Source organism: Prionailurus bengalensis, chromosome A1 (assembly GCF_016509475.1).
Source record: "Prionailurus bengalensis isolate Pbe53 chromosome A1, Fcat_Pben_1.1_paternal_pri, whole genome shotgun sequence".
NCBI classification, from domain to species: Eukaryota; Metazoa; Chordata; class Mammalia; order Carnivora; family Felidae; genus Prionailurus; species Prionailurus bengalensis.
Genome location: NC_057343.1, coordinates 138,798,865 through 138,818,403, shown reverse-complemented (window position 1 = coordinate 138,818,403; position 19,539 = coordinate 138,798,865).

Below are 19,539 nucleotides of genomic sequence, written 5' to 3'. Positions count from 1 at the left end.
ATTCTCTCTCTCCTTCTGTCTCTGCCCCTCCACCACTCACGTGTGTGTGTGTGTGTGTGTGTGTGTACACGTGCTCCATTTCTTTCTTAAACTTAAAAAAAAAAAAAAAAAACAACTCCTCCCAGCGAGTTTGGTTTTGTTCAAAATCATCTCCTGTTGTCCCACACATCCTGAGGACAAGTTAAAAATGCCAAGTGTCGGGGCTCCTGGATGGCTTAGTTGGTTGAGCATTAGACTTCTGCCCAGGTCATGATCTCAAGGTTCATGGGTTCGAACCCCACATCAGGCTCTGTGCTGACAGCTCAGAGCCTGGAGCCTGTTTCAGACTCTGTGTCTCCCTCTCTCTCTGCCCCTCCCCTGCTCACTCACTCGCTCTCTCAAAAATAAACATAAATTTAAATGAATGGTTAACTGAGGCATGTTCAAGGCCCTAAAATGCCTGGTACTGGGTTTATCACACACTAATTGTCCTGCTGTGTCCCCACATTAGTCCTCCTTATGGACACAACAGAACCCTCTATGTCCTGAGGAGAAACAGAGGGCAGAGGATCTGAGAGTAGCAGAGGCTCCACTCTAAGGACAATTGGTTCTCAAGTTGGGATGCACAATGGAATCATCTGGAGGGTGGTTGAAAATGCTAAGGCCGGGGTCTCCCAGAGAATCTGTTTTATTCATCTGGGATGCCAAGCGGGGGCATGTAATAGCTTCCTGGGTGATTCTCATGTACAGCCAAGAGTGCCAACCTTGCTGTGGCTGGTAGAACCAGCATGTTCCAAACCACATTCTAACATTTGCCTTTCACATTGCCACCCTGTCTACAAAGTAACGTTATGAAAGAACCTAGCTTATCCTTTCTCTCTAGCCTGTCGGTACATGCTCTCTTTTATAAAGGTAAACATGAATAACACATGAATAACTCAGCTTTTGTCCTTCAATGAGCTGTTAGTTATAACTGCACATCCTTTATTAATTTGTGTTTCCGAAAGACGCATTTCTGATGCCATACAGTTGTTAACTTATTTTGCTTATCTTTTGGGTAAGAAAAGAGCCCTGAACACCCGGGACAGTAGTCTATTACCAACAAATGCCAAAGAACTTGTTATTCCTTTGTTCTAGGATTTCCTTCGGGACATGGATATTGACTAAAGCACTGGCCATCCAGAATTCACACTGGCTCATGGGTTCCTCCACAAGGACAAGGCTGGGTAACCCTCTTCCATGATGTGTGCCTGTTATGAAAACTTTGATCTTCTCGTACGTGGTGACGCTGTGTTTGCCCCTCTGCCAAGGAGACTGTCAACAAAAATGGAGTCAATCACAGGTACCCCTGTCTCATTGATCTCCTGCCTCCGAGGTCCCTCAGCCACTTCAGGAACAGGTTGGTGGGATTTAGCAAAGAGGTCGTTTGGGCCAGAGTTTGGCCTTACTGCCTTCTTCAGAGAATAAACCACTCCCTTTGTGCCATTCTAGGTTCTTCTTAGAAGATACCATTGCCTTCCCTGTGTCAATAAGATGACTGGGGCCCTCCCCAAGAAAGCACCATGTACTGTGTGTGGTCAGCTTTCACACAGCCTCCTACATGGGGGAAAAGTCAAATACAGCAGCTGCTGTTGGCTTACGAGAAACAGTAGAACACAAATGTCAAAGTTTGTGCCAGGTGCTGAAGTCACGGCCCCTGCACCTCAGAATCTAGTCAGGGAGAGAATGCAGTACAAATTCACTAACCTCAACGCAATATGCAGTAATTGATAAGAAAAGTTGATGTCAAATAGGAATTGATTTGGGAAAGAAACTTATTTCTGTGGCTTCAGGAAGCCCAGGTCAGAATCCCTGACCTTTATCTTTATTTTTTCTGAATATAAAAGTAACGTGTACTTCTCGTATCTGTCAGAATGCTTTCAGGTGTAAAATAAAACCCACTTGAGGTGGCTTAAACAAATAAGTACATGTATTTGCTCACATAGGAGGAAGTCCAGAGTCGGGAGGACTTCAAAGTTGGCTGACATAGCAAAGCAACAATGTCAAGTAAGACCCAGGTTATTTCGGTCTCTGCACTCTGTGGGCCACAATTCAGCCCCGTCCTAAAGCTGGTTCCCCTCAGGGCCATGGTGTGGTGTCTAATAACAAGGGCCATATGCTTCTCCATTTCTGTCTGGTTCAATGAGAGAAGGAGGTGTCCCATCCCCCTTCCAGAAGAGTGAGGAAGAACTTCTCCGGAAGTTTCCAGAAAACCACTCCTCTAGTCTCATTTACGACAGGCTTACATGCTCGTTCCTGAACCAGCTATGGAGATTAAGACTAGCTGAGCATCTACCAGTCATACCCAACTCAACTGACAGCCAGCATCTTCTGTAGCACTTGGACTGAGTGGGGAGAAACACCAGCATCTGTTAAGAAGGGGGAAAAGGGGAGCAAACACAATACCTATGGAGAGCCCTGACCAGGAGCTCAAAGCAAAAGAAGAGAAAATGGAATAATAAAATGGAATAAAATAAAATAAGAAAATGGAATAATAAAAAAATGCTTGATTGATTTGAAAGAAGGAGGAAGCAAGAAATATGGAAACATAGATAGGACAAATAGAAAACAACTAGCAAGATGGTAAACTTAAATTCAACATTAAATGTACAAGGACTAAACATTACAGTTAAAAAAACAAAGGTTGAGAGGGGCCTCTGGATGACTCAGTTGGTTAAGTGTCTGACTCTTGATCTCAGATCAGATCTTGATCTCCAGGTCGTGAGGTCAAACCCCGCACTGGGGTCCACGCTGGGTATGAAGCCTACTTAAAAAACAAAAACAAAACAAAGAAAAGACAAAGGTTGAGAGACTGGACCAAGGAAACCAAGCAAGAATCACCATTTGCTATTTTAAAGAAACAAACTTTAAATATAAGGATGAAGATAGATTGAAAGTCAAAAACTAGGAAAAGATACCATAAACATCAACAAAAGGATGTTGATTTGGCCACATTAATATTGGCATCTCAAACTTCAGGTGCCTAAAATAGCCAAAACTTGAAGAAGTTCTTCTTGAAGAAGAACAAAGTTAGAAGAGTAAAATGGTCAGATATCCAGACTTAACCATATAAAGCTACAGCAGTTAACACAGGCAGTGACAAAACAAATACACCAATGATATAGAATATAGTCTAAAGAAGGATCTGCACCTGTGTGTCAGCTAATATAGACGAAGTTACCACTGCGATTCAGTGGAGAAACAATGCCTTTTCAACACAGCTTTTTAATCTCTGAAAACTTTGTATGCTGCCTAATAGTCATGGGTAACTGCATTCACATGGAGTTTTGTAAGTAGAAAATATGAACTGTTACTCCCTTTTGCTTAAAAATAACTGTCTTAGAACTCTTTTTCTCTTCTTTTGTGCATAGATGTAAGTAAACAGAAGACTAGTTGATTCATCTTAAAGTGTTCCAGTGTATCCCCAAAACTGATTTGATTTGTCATTTGGGTTCTAGCTTTGGGCTTTATGTTAATTTTTTCAGAGCGTATATATTTTATTTTGTGTAGTTAGATTCACCAATACCTTTGTGCTCCCAAGACAATGTCTCCAATCGCCTCCCTTTAGAGAAGCAAAGAAGTCAGGGTGCGTTCTTCCCTAGCTTCCCCACCCTCCTTACCCCAGCCTCCCCTGGCGACTAGAGTGCAAGTGTGTTATGGAGCTTTAACCAATCAGATGCTCCGAGATGTGTCATACAATAACTGGCCGCCAAGTGGCAGTCATGATGCAGTACGAATGTGACACTGACCCCTCCAGAAAGGATCCAGAAACTGTCAACCTCAAAAACACCTAGGAGCTGGTGAAGTAAATGATGACCTGTTTGAAGCAAAATATAACTACAAGAGTTTATTTTTTTTTTTTAATTTTTTTTTCAACGTTTATTTATTTTTGGGACAGAGAGAGACAGAGCATGAACGGGGGAGGGGCAGAGAGAGAGGGAGACACAGAGTCGGAAACAGGCTCCAGGCTCTGAGCCATCAGCCCAGAGCCCGACGCGGGGCTCGAACTCACAGACCGCGAGATCGTGACCTGGCTGAAGTCGGACGCTTAACCGACTGCGCCACCCAGGCGCCCCAAGAGTTTATTTTTTTTTATTAAATGGTTTTTTTTAACGTTTATTTATTTTTGAGACAGAGAGAGACAGAGCATGAACGGGGGAGGGGCAGAGAGAGAGGGAGACACAGAACCAGAAGCAGGCTCCAGGCTCTGAGCCATCAGCCCAGAGCCGGACGCGGGGCTCGAACTCACGGGCCACGAGATAGTGACCTGAGCTGAAGTCGGACGCTTAACCGACTGAGCCACCCTGGTGCCCCAAGAGTTTATTTTAAATGGGGATCAGATAATAATGCCAGGAACTAGGTTATATTTTAATTCTAGCGTTAGAATTCTCCAGGAGGGAAGCCTTGAGACACAAGGCAGCATCCTCAACCCCATAAATGAAGAAGGCTTTCTCTCTCTCTCTTTACCTTTCTCTCTCCTACTGACCTGGGTATATGAGCCCAGGTGTGCCATGTACCCTCCAGGACTTGTGAGTAATAAATCTTGTTTTTTTCGCTGTTCCCTGGTGGTTGTAGTTGAGCTGTAATTTGCAGACATAATAGGAGCCCCAGGGCAGGCGCGGTAGGTGCAGGTGGGGGAAATGTCCGTGAGGGTTGCCACGGATCGAAAAAGGGTGCAGGCATTCCTAGCTGATAGGATCACCATCAATCAGCTGAGACTAACAGAAAACAACTGGTGTAATAGCCCATACCATTATTTTATGTGTGTGACCTTTTATAGTTTGTGGCATAGATGGAAACTTAACAACACGCACTTTATTTCCTTCTTCTCCATTCCAGCCTTCTGTCGATCTGTCCTCACTGCATATTTTATAAGCACACAAATCAGTATGATTCAAATATCCCTAAAAAGACAGCCAAATCTTCAAAGAGGTTAATAAGACATGACCTAGTGCATGAAAAGGAAAAAAAAAAAAAAAGATGGTTTCAAAACGACCAAAATGTCAACATGGTTTGAAAGAATCTAATTAGCAATACAGATACAAAGATGCTACCCTTGTGATCAGCTTGATTAACAAAACAATGAAGCCTGTGAGAAAAATTTGAGTGAAACATTCCGGTGTTGAAAGCTTATCTTTGATGGGCTGGAAACGCCATGAAAATTAATCCTGAACCATTTCCCAGTTGAGAAAGATTTTGTTTATCCTTCTTTGCTAGAGTGGGAGCCAACAATTCTGATGGTTTGGATTAGCTCTTAATATTTCTAGCCATTGGGGTATTCAAATCACCGGTGCGTTCTTGGCGACAAGCTGTCTCACCACAGACAGCAGGAACAAAGGAACGAAGTCTTCTCCACGCAGAAGTCACAAGGCTTCTCTCTCACTTTGACCAGTGGCCTTTAGTCAGAAACAGGCAAAAGGATGTAGTAACCCCAGGGCACCCGCACACCAAGGAGATCTGCGCTCTACCCTTCAGTCCTCGTCAGTTTTCAGGGTTTCCAATGTGCTCAGCTGTGCACTGAGTTTTCCAGCCTTCGAGTCCATTAACGCCACCCATTAGGCATCTCAGTCACATGAAACAAAACAAAACTACACTGTTGAAGCCGAGGCCACGTGACAGTGACAGAGCGAGAGGCCAAGTTAGGGTGGATAAGAGGCTCGTGCAGTTTTTAAGGCTTGTCAGAGACAAAAAGAATGTTTTCATCTGGAGAACTATTTTAGACTGGAAAAAAGCGCATGTGTTCATGTATTCATTCACTCTATAAATCCATTCACTTTACAAACTGCTGTATATAAGATTTATGCCATAGTGAAAACAATGAGAGTTTCAGAATCGGATGAACCCGGATTCAACTCCTGACTTTGACAATGCTTTTCCTGAGCCCAAGTTTTCTCACCTGTAAAAATTAAAAAACTAATACAGTCTGAGGGTTTTTCTAAAGATTTGAGATAATGTTCATACTAGCACATGATAATTAATAAATGAGAGCTATAATTATTGCTATTATATTATTATTAACATTACCTCTATCAAGCAACACCAGCCCCCAGTTCAATCCTGCATATTTTCATAAGGATGGTTCTTCCTCTCAGTCAGCTTCTTTAGCCTGACAGAGACAAATCCTGCTAGCTTTTTACTACTACCTCATCTCAACCATGGGAGATCTCACTCCCTGACCAAACTTGAGTCAAGCTCCTCTGAGCCCTCTTCTTGTTTTGACCTTGACTTTGGCTTTGGTCTACTGCCCTTGACCTTGGCCTGCTGAGTCCAGTCTTGGCACAAATCTCCTAAGCCAGTTTACTAAGAATCCCTTGCCCTTGATAGTGGGTCATGTTGGCCTGCATTAGCAAGGATCCCCCTACCCTTGATGGCTAATCAAGTTCCTCTTAGTAACTTTCCACCCATAGACCTCCTCACTCTGCTCACTGGCTGTACATCCCCAGTTGTCTTTGCTTATAGGTGGAGTTGAGTTCACTCTCTCTTCCTACTGAAATAGTCTCAAATGAAGTCTTCCTTACCATTTTAACAAGTGTCAGAATAAGTTTTCCTTTATGCCCTTTATCTCTGCATGTCTATTTCATTCTTTCTTTGAATGTTTATTTTTGAGAGAGAGAGAGATAGAGCATGAGTCGGAGAGGGGCAGAGAGAGAGAGGGAGACAAAGAATCTGAAACAGCTTCCAGGATCTGAGCTGTCAGCACAGAGCCTAACGCAGGACTCGAACTCGGGAACAGCAAGATCATGACCTGAGCTGGAGTTGGAGGCTTAACCAACTGAGCCACCCAAGGGCCCCCTCTGCATGTCTATTTCTGACTATTGATCCCCCTAAAGCCCAGCCACCACTAATCTACATGCCACACTGGACAAATACCCATCTTCTGAAACGGAAACACCAAAAGCCTTGAAGAAAGTGCAGCTGGCTCCCTCCAGGCCAGACCTCCTCCACGTGGCCAGCCTGCACCACCCGTCACCCAGAAAAGCTCACTTCTGCTCCTCACCCTAGCCTCTGTCCCTCCTTGCAAGCCTGCCTTTGCCCTCTCTCAATTAATCCCTCTGATTAAGCTCACCCATTTTGTTTTCTTAGTCCCTCAGTCCCTGCTGGCTGACTCACTCACAGCTCCGATAGCAATCCTGTTAGGGGCGAGAGCTGACCCTGAGTGCACACTTGTAGTGAATTGGAGGCTTTTGTTGACAGAATCTTGGAGTTGGCAGAGGCCCCAGGGTTCATCTGGTTCTGCGTTTTCCTGTTGATAACAATGAGCCGGAGCCCTTGTTAAACACACATTGCCAGGCTTCTCCCCTGGCTATTCCAGATCTGGGCCGGAGCCCAGGAATTTGGGTTTTTAAGAAACACTCCAAGGGACTCTCATATTTAGAGAAGATTGGGAGACATCGGAATTCTACTGTGATCCTGACCATTTTATAGAACAGGAAATGGAGGCCTGTAGAGGGGCGGTGACTCGCACAAGGGTGCTGACGACCGCCTTAGCAGATCCGAGCCTAGGTTCACGATTCCAGCCCGGTGCCGCCACTGTGCCCACTGTGCCATTAGTCACAGGTGCCTGCTGGAGGACACAGGAAGTCTCGGGCACCGTGTCGGCAGGCGGGCGAGGGGTCGACTGAACCAGTAATCACTTTCTCCTCGTAGTGCCTTTCGTCACTAGACTTTGTAACGAGACTCCCTCCTACGTTAGGAACAGGAGACCAGCAGGCCATGGAGAGTAATGACTGCTGCTTCCCTGTGCAGGAATGCCAGCTGTAGTCTCCAGTACCCTTGAACTAGAGTCACTTTATCCATCTAGGCCCCAGCTCCTTCAGGTGTAAAACAAGGTAACTGGACTAGAGTAGGATCTCAACACTTTTCCCAAGAAAGAGAGGCCCCTGACGGGCACAGGAGCTAAGAGTGGAGTTACAGTAAGAGAGGAGTCAGGGCTGACCGCGCTGAAGAAAAAAGAGGAAGGAAAGAGATCTGTAAGCAGTTCTCAGAGGCGAGCCATCGTGGAGTGGGAAGGGGGTGCAACAGGGAGATAGGAAAGCTCTCTCTGGGGTGGGTTCCTCCAACCTGGGTACTGAAGGAACCTCTGCACACTTGGAAAATTACTGCAGGCCCCAACTCTCACCAGGTTACCATCATTTTAATTTTTACTAAACTGTTATTTCAACACATACAACCATGAAACAATGTATAAACTCCAGGGTGATAGATTACTATATAACTGAAGAGAAAGAAAGAAAGAAAGAAAGAAAGAAAGAAAGAAAGAAAGAAAGAAAGAAAGAAATCAGTTGCCAGAAAGGTAGTAGAATTCAGATTTGTAACAGTAATTTAAAGTGATGGGTAAGTGAATGAGTAATACAATTGCCAATTGGGGGATAATGGTAGAAAAATGTTAGCTCAGTTTTGGGTCCTATAATGTAGTCTGTTTCTTTTTTTCTTTTTTTAATGTTTATTATTTTTGAGAGAGAGAGAGAGAGAGAGAGAGCGAGCACAGGCTCCAGGCTCTGAGCTGTCAGCACAGAGCCCGACGCGGGGCTCGAACTCACAGACCTCGAGATCATGACCTGAGCTGTAGTCAGCAGTCCAACCAACCGGGCAACCCAGGCGTCCTGTAGTCTGTTTCTATATTGTGAGTCTGAAAACACAACTCCTGAGAACACCTGTTTGCATACAAATCAGGAGTGTCGATACATCCCTTTGCTTGTAGTTCAGGAGAAACACACCTTTCACTTAACCAACACTCTAAGCGAGCAACGCAGATGTCGCTTGAAAACTCTAACGTTCTCTTCATTTGAAGATACCAGTGTGTATTCCAGCGGGCAACTAAGCCAATTATTGTATTCTGGTACAGAACCATTCTTCAGGGCATACTTCCTACTGAAATGATTTTTTAAATCAATATTTAAAGTTGATATTTTCAAAGAGTGAGCCACAGTGCGCCTCCACTGGAAACGTGGGCATGGATGTTATGGGGCAAGTTACTTTTCAGCCTGGCACGCCTGTATTTCGTGTGTCCTCAGAGGACACTACATTTCTATCTCAGTGACAGAACACCCCATGAAGTCCACTGAACTTCCCTTGGTATAAACTCAAAGCCAGATACAGACTGCAGATTAAAAATAAGGATTCTGGTGATACATTCTATTCCTCGGTTGTGGTCCGTCCAAAGGATTCAGAATGTGCTTTTATAATGACCGTTACAGATGATCCTCACAATGAAGACAAACATTTAGATTCTCACAGAGGACGTATTTGCAGGTTCCTTGGCAAACTGTCCAGGAACTCTGAGGGAGGTGAGAGGAGCAAAAGTTAACCAGTATTCGCTTTTAGGAGACTCAGGTTTAAGTCCCGTTCTGCCACTAACTAGCTTTCGACGGTTGGACAGGTGTTCACATCTCTGGGCATCGGTTTCCTCGACTATAACATGGTCTCCTCACAAAAGTTGATGAGACAGCGTATTGGAAGGTGCTTAAACAATGCTCATGCTGCTTACAAAAGGAGAAAACACAATCACAGGGGCAGGGGCAAGTGGCTGCAGATTTCCCCCCAGGCGCTTGAAAAGTCCTAGCCAGTCATTCCTGAGTAGCACAGGACAGACATGAGTATCTCCTGGTCCTCCTGGTCCTTCCTGTCAGGGCGACCTCGGAGCAACTTAGGGTGCTGATCGTCAGGTTAGCGGGCTGAAAACACCTCCCTCCTGTGGAATTAGGGCCTGTTCACTGCTGCTCTCTGCTGCCCTCTGCAGTATGGAAGTTGGTCTTGCATCAGATGGAGTCGGCCTCAAGCGAGGAAATGCACACGCCCACTGTACGGGGCACGCCAGCTCCACATTCCAGCGCCCCCTCTCCCCACCTACCCCACCTCCTCAGAAGCCCACTCCCGAGGCTTGTCCTGAGTGATTGCAGACCCTCAGGCGTCCAGGCCTCACGTAAGCCCCTCTGTTCATCTCTCAGTCTGCACAATTCCTTCTCCCTCCCTCTTGGTTGTTAGTTAAGACGATGTATTTTAAGGGCCGGGAGAAAGTTCCCTCACGTCTGCTGACCTGCGGTGGAATGATTTCCAGTTACACAGCAGCCACTGAGGTAATGAAGGCATTCTGTGTTGTTCTAATTCCATTGTAATGGCACTGTTCTAAGGCGATGTCTAATTCTATTTTAATGATTAGTTTTTGCATTAGGTTTTGAATACCTTTCAGGACTGTCACACTAAATAAGCACTGACTTTTTAAAAGTAGCTTCCTTTCTTGTTTGCCACTCACAGCCTCATTATCATTTAGAGTAGAGAAGTGATTTCCAAATGAACCACCCAGGGTATGCAAGAGACTCCAGTGGGGTCAGGGGAAAAAAAAATTAGAACTTTCATTTTTATATAGTATATTTAATTTCACCCTTCTTAAAATTTAATTTTAGACAATGCTTTACAATACATATAATATTTGGTGGACTAGCACACGTATAGATTTATCAATAAGTATTTGCATGCCATAGGGGAATGACAATTTTATTTCATTTATTTATTTTGTTACTGAAGGCATATACAATCGTAAAAGTTTGCAAGTCTCTATTCTAGAAGAGTATTTATCATCCCATTCATCCCGTGTTTCACAGTCACCAAGGGAGCTTTTCAAAAATTTTTGCCATGCCCCAAACCCATCCTGGACTCAGTGAGCCAGTCTTCAGGAGGCAGGCATGGGATATGTGAACTCTTAAAAAGTACTTTCCTCATGATTCTGATACAAACTCTCTTGCCAAAAATTACATTGTTCTCCAGACTGTAAGCTCACCAAGGGCCAGACTCTGTCAATCTTTCTTGTTCACTGTTGTATCTACAGGGTCTAGCACACTGCCCGACACAGATGTTCCATGAACATTTGCTGAAGGAAGGAGTCATAAGCAAATGAACCACAGTCGGGAGGGAGAAGGCCACAGGTAACTCCTCCAGCCTTTGCTTTCATCTTTAATGTTTTTATTTTTATTTATTTAAGTTTTTTTTTTTAATGTTTATTTATTTTTGAGACAGAGAGAGAGAGAGAGAGAGAGACAGAGTGTGAGCGGGGGAGGGGCAGAGAGAGAGGGAGACACAGAATCTGAAGCAGGCTCCAGGCTCTGAGCTGTCAGCACAGAACCCCACGTGGGGCTCAGACTCAAAGTGCAAGATCATGACCTGAGCTGAAGTCAGACACTTAACCGACTGAGCCACCCAGATGCCCTGTCATCCTTAATGTTTTTATATAATAGTTTATGCTTTTGAGAACCCATCATATATAAAACTGAGTAGTTTTTAAGTCACTTTAGTAAATGTGTATTTAATATTTAAAGTCAATGAAGTATTTTAGCATTGTTTAGCATTTAGTATTTCCTATTACAAATTACAGTATGTAAAAAAAGTCTTCCTACATACAGCTTTATTCTATATATCCTATTATATGCACAGGGGAGAGGCCTCGAAGTGAGATTTCTAAATCAAAGAGTAAGGACATTTTAAAGGTTATAGGTACTTGGGAAGGACAAATTCACATTGATCTCAGGAGGTGGAGACTCTGGCTTAATGAGGAAGGGCCGACAGGGGTTTTGTGATCCGTCAGAGAGAATCTTCTGGAGCTTTGTGGACCAGGAAGTCTGAGTTCTGGTGTCTGTTTCTACCACTTACTGTCTGTGACATTGAGACTCTAAGCTTAAGTTTCTTTACCAATAATGTGACTATTCACAGCTACCTGATACTGTTAACACTATTAGGTGTTGGAGAGAAAAGAATTAATATTTGTATTTGATTTACTTCCAAAGGGACAGAAGTCTTAGAGTCTAGGAGTTGCTCCCATGAAAAGATGCCATCCCATCTATCTTCTGATAAAATGTACTAGGGGCACCTGGGTGGCTCTGTCGGTTAAGGGTCCAACTTCCGCTCAGATCATGATCTCGAAGTTCGTGAGTTCGAGCCCCATGTGGGGCTCTGTGCTGACAGCTCAGAGCCTGGAGCCTGCTTCTGATCTGTGTCTCCCACTCTCTCTGTGCCCTTCCCCTACTCATGCTCTGTCTCTCTCTCTCTCTCAAAAATAAATAAGCATTAAAAAAATTTTTTTTAATAAAAATAAAATAAAATGTACTATTTTCCCACAGGAGGTTTGGATGCTAATTTCTGACAGTGGGGATCCAGAAATGTCACAACTGCAGCCTCAGGACGCTGAAGAAGGTTCAGAGATATTTAGGAACCCTGGCCAAGGACCTACCTCAGAAATACCAAGGCTCTCCTTGTCTGGGGAAGGTAGGGCTGCTGAACTCTGACAAAAATGACCCAGAGCAGTCTGAACATTATTTTTCTCTTCATGATGTGCCAATAAAACCAGTCAGGCAAGTTCCCACGGTGCCCGCCACTCTGAAGGGCGGCAGCTTGCATCTCCCGCCTTTCTGTTGCAGGATCCTGGGGTTCGCCAAAGCACCAAGTGCCAGCCTTTGGAACTTCTGGTTGGAACCCAAGACCCAGGTCTGCGTGTCATCTTTGGCACAGAGCCATGGTTCTCAAACTTTGGTGTGGATGCGAATGACCTGACGTGCTCAGTCATACGCAGACTCCCTGCCCCGTTCACTAGACGTTCTGATTCTGTAGGTTTGGGGTGGGGGCAGGAACCTGCCTTTCCTTCAGTGAGTCTGAGGTAGATAGTTTGAAAACCAGGGTTTGGGAAACACTAGCATAATAGAAGTAGTCCTGGGTGGGGAATCAGAAGGCCCGGGTTTGAGGTGACATCATTCCATTTATATCAACATAAACCTCGGAAGCTATTTCACCTCACTGTCTGTTTCTTCATTTTATTTGTTTTTTATTTTTTTGTTATAGTAGTTTAGAGTTTAGCTTTTTGTTATATTAGTTTATCTAGTCATATTATTTTTAAAAATTTTTAATGTTTATTTTTGAGGGAGAGAGAGAGAGAGAGAGAGAGCACAAGCAGGGGAGGGGCAGAGAGAGAGAGGGAGACACAGAATCCGAAGCAGGCTCCAGTATCTGAGCTGTCAGCACAGAGCCCGATGTGGGGCTTGAACCCACAAACCATGAGACCATGATCTGAGCTGACATTGGATGCTTAATCAACTGAGCCACCCAGGTGCCCCAGTTTATTTAGTTAAATTAGGTGTACAATGTAGTAATTCAACAATCCCATTTATCACCTGGTGCTCATCTGTTTCTTTATTTTAAAACTTCATTTTCACAACTGGGAGAGCAATGCTCATTCATCGTAAGGCTGGTTACACAGGGACGCCAGTCTAGCTTAGTTGGTAGAGCATGTAACTCTTGACCTTGGGGTTGTAAATTTGAGCCCCATGTTGGGTGTAGAGATCACTTAAGTGTAAAATCAAAAAAAAAATAATAATAATAATCCTAAGGCTCCTTACCCAGAAGATCAAATTAGAAACTGTAGACTCGGAAAACACCACTCTAACTCAAAGCATACGTTTAAAGTCCTGTAATTTTGGCTCCTGCTTTCACACTAAGATAACCATGGACAATACAGAGCTAGTCAACAATGCCCTCCAACACGAGTCTCTGCGCTGAGATGAAGACTTGTTCTTTGTGCTTGTGTGTTTTGCTGTGACAGGGCAATGCTGGCTGGCCTCCCACTGGGCAGTGCCTCCGGATTTTCTGCACAGCATTCTTTGTACTCAGAGTTATGGCTGCTGTGACTGGTCTGGGGACCCTTTTTGGGATACTCACAAAATCTGCAAGTATTTGTGTCTCCTATGTGGCAGGCCAATAATCATGCTCAACAATGTCAATTTATTCACTCAACAAACAAGAATGTATTTATACCCCACCTATTTCCAAAATGGCTGAGTCTCCCGGTACGGGTGATTTGGGGGTGAGTCTACTGATAGTGGGCAATTGGCATGAGGTGCGAGCCAGCCATTGCTCTGAACATTAAATATATCACATCTTTATTTTGTTCTTTTCAACAGTCTTGAGAGGTGGTTGTTATAACCATTCTGAACAGAGACTCAGAAAGTCTTGCCCCAGATCAGAGAGCTGGTAAAACGATTAGATAAGGTTCCAACTCTCCCCAACTCTGAAGTTCACACAGAACGTGGATTCTACCTTCAAGAAGTTTCCGTTGGAATTAGGGAGACTAGGGAAATGGTGAACAATACAGAAGAGTGTATAATTTAGTATTTAAAAAAAATTTTTTTTAACATTTATTTATTTTTGAGACAAAGAGAGAGCATGAACAGGGGAGGGTCAGAGAGAGGGAGACACAGAATCTGAAACAGGCTCCAGGCTCTGAGCCGTCAGCACAGAGCCGACGCGGGGCTTGAACCCACGGACCGTGAGATCATGACCTGAGCCGAAGTCAGCTGCTTAACTGACTGAGCCACCCAGGCGCCCCTGTATAATTTAGTATTAAATTAGGTGGATTAGTGACTTGAGAGAAGTGAGCTACAATCACAATGCCAGGCACCTTATGGACTAAGGGATACAAACTGTCGACTGTCTGCCCCTTAATTATCAACACACTTCAGCTACAAAACATTCAAGCTGCAAGACGCACTTTCACAAAGCCCTCAACTCCCCACCTAAATTGAAAGTATTTCCAGCCTGTGTACCATGTCATACACCAAACCAGACTTTTCTGGAGATACATTATTTTAGGTGTAGCGATGTTTGGGGATACAAGGGTTATCCTGCTATTTACATCTGAACTTCAACATTTTATAGTTTAAAATTTTTTTAAAAAACCATCACAGTATTCTGACAAGCTCCCACTCCTTTAAAAAAATTTTTTTTCAACGTTTATTTATTTTTGAGACAGAGAGTGACAGAGCATGAACGGGGGAGGGGCAGAGAGAGAGGGAGACACAGAATCTGAAACAGGCTGCAGTCTCTGAGCCATCAGCCCAGAGCCCGATGCGGGGCTCGAACTCACGGACCGCGAGATCGTGACCTGAGCCGAAGTCAGACGCTCAACCGACCGAGCCACCCAGGCACCCCTCCCACTCCTTTTTTTGAGTGAGTAGATACATTGCATTTAAACAACTATACCAATTAGAAAACACACACACACACACACACACACACACAGAATGATACCAATTTACCAATGTCCCCTTGAAGTTGTTGCAGCAAACTTTCTTTGTTCCCATTTCTAGCTGAGAAAATAATGGAAGGGCTGCATAGAACCAATCCCTGGCAAAGCTCAAACCAGAGCCCAGGTGTGTGGACTCCCTCTCAATCACCTTTGATAGCTTCTCAGGCGGGAGTAACTCCACGCTCGTTTGCTCAAACGCCAGTAGTATTGCAAGGCATGCAAGCTAAGTAAGCCTAAAGAGGTCTGGAGGATGGAGGAGAAAAAAGAAAGAAAACGAGGAGAAGAAATACTGGGGCAAGGACCCATGGAAAGAAGCAGAAGGGGAAGAAGAAAGCAGATTATTATTATATTACGAAAGCTTGATGTGCGTGGTCATGGATGTATGTGCCTTCCTCCAGCACTTGTCTTACAAATCTTCGAGATGTGCCATATCGACAACGTGAAACAGCCTCTCTGCAACTTGACTTCTTGTGTGAAGACCTCGCTACCTGCTTGCCATCCTCCCTGCTTTGGAACAGCAAGCCGGCTCGTGGTCATGGTGAAGAGGAATCTGCTACCTACTGGGGTGAGCTGGCCAAATAGTCAAAATTAAAGAACAGTTAAAAAAAAGGGGGGGGGCGGTGCCTGGGTGGCCCAGTCAGTTGAGCATCTGACTTCGGCTCAGGTCATGATCTTGGGGTTCGTGAGTTCAACCCCGCGTCAGGCTCTGTGTTGACAGCTCAGAGCCTGGAGCCTGCTTCTGATTCCATGTCTCCCTGTCTCTCTCCCCTCCCCTGCTCACGCTCTGTCTCTGTCTCTCAAAAATGAATAAACGTTAAAAATTTTTTAAAAAGAAGTAAAGAACAGTTACCAGCAACTAATAACTAAAATTCAGAATTATATTTAAAACATTATCATGCAGGAATTCTTTCTACTAGAAATAATGCCTTCTTCTAATCGGCCTCCAACAAAACTTGATATTCCAACCAGAAGACTTGGACATACAGGGACAAGGTGTGTGACACAAGAAACGGCTGTGATGATCATTCAGATGAATCCCCTAAAACTGACAATAGGTGTACTTGATGTGGTTTTTTATGGTGATATACACATCCAATTTGATATTATTTATGTGATGAAGTTAACTGATAATGTTTTATATTTAGCCAAAACAATGTTTCAGGAGGAAAAAAATTGCCTTACTTTGCATATTTCCATGATTGTGGAAATTCCCGCTCTTTACATATATGGTAACTGACGGTTTTTTTTGGTTTTTTGTTTTGTTTTGCTCTAATTCAAAAAAAATTTTTTTTAATGTTACATATTTATTTTTGAGGCAGAAAGAGACACAGCATGAGCAGGGGAGGAGCAGAGAGAGAGGAAGACACAGAATCCGAAGCAGGCTCCAGGCTCAGAGCCGTCAGCCCAGAGCCCGACGCGGGGCTCGAACTCACGAACCGAGAGATCGCGACCTGAGCCGAAGTCGGATGCTCAACCGACTGAGCCACCCGGACGCCCCTCGCTGTAAGTTTTTTTTTTTTTTTTTTTAATTGAAGTATACTTGACATACAATGTTACATTAGTTTCTGGTGTGTACCAGAGGGGTTGCACAAGTCTACGTGTTCTCCTATGCTCACCGCAAGTGTAGCCGCCATGTGTCAGCATGCAGCCCTATTAAAACACCACTGACCGTACTCCCTGCGCTGTGCCTTTCATCCCCACACGTATTCATTCCATCACCGGAAGCCCGTACCTCCCGCTCTCCTTCACCCATTTGCCCATCCCCCTAACCCCCCTCTCCTCTGGCAACCATCAGTTTGTTCTCTGTATTTATGGATCTGTTTCTGCTTTTTGTTTGTTTATTCACTTGTTTTTGTTGTTTTCAGATTTCACTTGTATTTGTTGTTTTCAGATTCCACACAGAAGGGAAATCGTATGGTATTTGTCTTTCTCTATCTGACTTATTTCACTTAGTATAATACCCTCTAGCTCCACTCATGTTGTTACAAATGACAAGTTCATTCTTTTTTTGTGGCTGATATTCCATTGTGTATCTATGCTACATCTTTATCTATTCATTTGCCTGTGGACACTTGGGTTGCTTTCATACCTTGGCTAATGTAAATAACGCTGCAACAAACACAAGGGTGCATATATCTTTTTTGAATTACTGTTTTTGTTTTCTTTGGGTAAATATCCAGGAGTGGAATTACTGGATGGCATGGTATTTCTATTTTCAATTGTTTGAGGAACCTCCATACTGTTTTTCCAGTGTGTGCATTAATTTATATTTCCACCAACAATACATGAGAGTTCTGTTTTTCTTCACATTCTTGCCAACACTTATTATTTCTTGTCTTTCTTTTTCTTCTTTTCAATGTTTATTTTCGAGAGAGATATAGCATGAGCAGGGAAGGGACAGAGAGAGAGGGAGACACAGAATCTGCAGCAGGGTCCAGGCTCCAAGCTGTCAACACAGAGCCTGACGTAGGGCTTGAACTCACAAACTGTGAGATCATGACCTGAGCCGAAGTCAGATGCTCAACCAACTGAACCACCCAAGGGCCCCTATTTCTTGTCGTTTTGATACTAGGCATTCTGACAGATGTAAGGTGATATTGTGGGTTTGATTTGCATATTCTTGATGATGAGTGATATTCAGGATCTTTTCATATGTCTGTTGGCCATCTGTATGTCTTCTTTGGGAAAATGTCTATTTAGTCCTCTATTTTTTTTTTATTTTTAAAAAAAAATTTTTTTAATGTTTGTTTATTTTTGAGACAGAGAGAGACAGAGCATGAACAGGGGAGGGTCAGAAAGAGAGGGAGACACAGAATCCGAAACAGGCTCCAGGCTCTGAGCGGTCAGCACAGAGCCCGACGCGTAGTCCTCTATTTTTAAATTGGGTTTTTTGTTTGTTTTGTTTTTTGTGTGTGGTTTTTTTTGTTTGTTTGTTTGTTTGTTTTGTGTTTGTGTTTGGTTGTTTAAGTTCTTTTTATATATTATGGATATTAATCTCTTACTGGCTTGCAAATTTCTTCTTCCATGCAGTAGGTTGCCTTTCTGTTTCCTTCACTGTACAAAAGCTTTTCGTTTTGATGTAGTCCCAATAGTTTATTTTTCTTTTGTTTCCCTTGCCTCAGGAGACCCATCTAAAAAAACGTTTCTATGCTTCATGTCAAAGAAATTATTGCCCATGTTTTTTCTTCTAGGAGTTTTATGGTTTCAGGTCTCACACTTAGGTCTTTAATCCATTTTGAGGTTATTTTTGTGTAGGGCGTAAAAGCAACGTGGTCCAGTTTCATTCTTTTGTACGTAGCTGTCCAGTTTTTCCAGCACCACTTGTTGAAGAGACTGTCTTCTCCCACTGTATATTCTTGCCTCCTTTGTCATAGATTGCCCATATGAGCATGGGTTTATTTCTGGGTTCTCTATGCCGTTGCATTGATCTATGTGTCTGTGTCTGTGTCAGTGCCATAGTGTTTTGATTCCTATAGCTTTGAAGTATATATTGAAATCTGTGATTTTGATGCCTCCAGCTTGTTCTTCTTTCTCAAAATTACTTTGGCTTAATTGATGTTTTAGTGAGTTCTTGGAGTAGCTACCTTTGCATTTCAACTACATACATTAATATATACTTAGAAACCTTCCTCAGGATATTTACACCTGTGATTAAGCGGTTCCATCATGTCCAGGAGTTTGCATTTTTAAAGCAGGTTAGTTCTCTACCTAATAAGCAAATACAGTCAGATTTGCAAAGTTCAACAAAGGAAATAATCTTGATTAGCAACTCTTGTCCATTAACAAATTCCTTTTGGATTTCTTTGGAAATTTTGGTAAAGATCAAAGGCAAGTCTGTTGAATACTTTGGGTCTCAAAGATTCTTGTTTGTTCATTTAACCTTGGGTGTTTCCTCACTCCTCCTCCTCCACCACTCTCCTCTCTGCCTCCCGCGGTGCTCTCCATGGTGGTTTAAACACTGCAGCACCCCATCACTTTACAAACTGGCAAGGCTGTTTTGTCTAGAAACCATGGTGGTAGATACAATTCTCATACCTCATGCCCCAGTCACTGGGTAAAAGACTTATCAGAAATATCGTTCACTAAATAGATCCGTTCCTACCTTTTGTCTGGCCGTTATGGAAGGTAGAAACAGAAACGCTTCCTGGGAGTTGCGTGTTATCTAACAACGCATTGACAATAAAAGGCAAGAGTATAAACAGATCCTTGTCTTCTTGCTAACTGCCAGTTAGCGAACACTGACTCTCTTCCCTGCTTACTGAGCACATAAACTCATATGGCCCCTTCCTTATTTATGGAGTGTGTCAGTATGTTTATTTTCAGACCGATGGAGAGAGGCAGTACTCTTCTTGGCTTTTCAAAGTACGAATTCTTTCACCAAAACATGTAGAATCTTTAATAGACATCTGCAATTTTCCCCTTGGGCAGTTTTCACTCATATTTTTAGGATCCAAAGG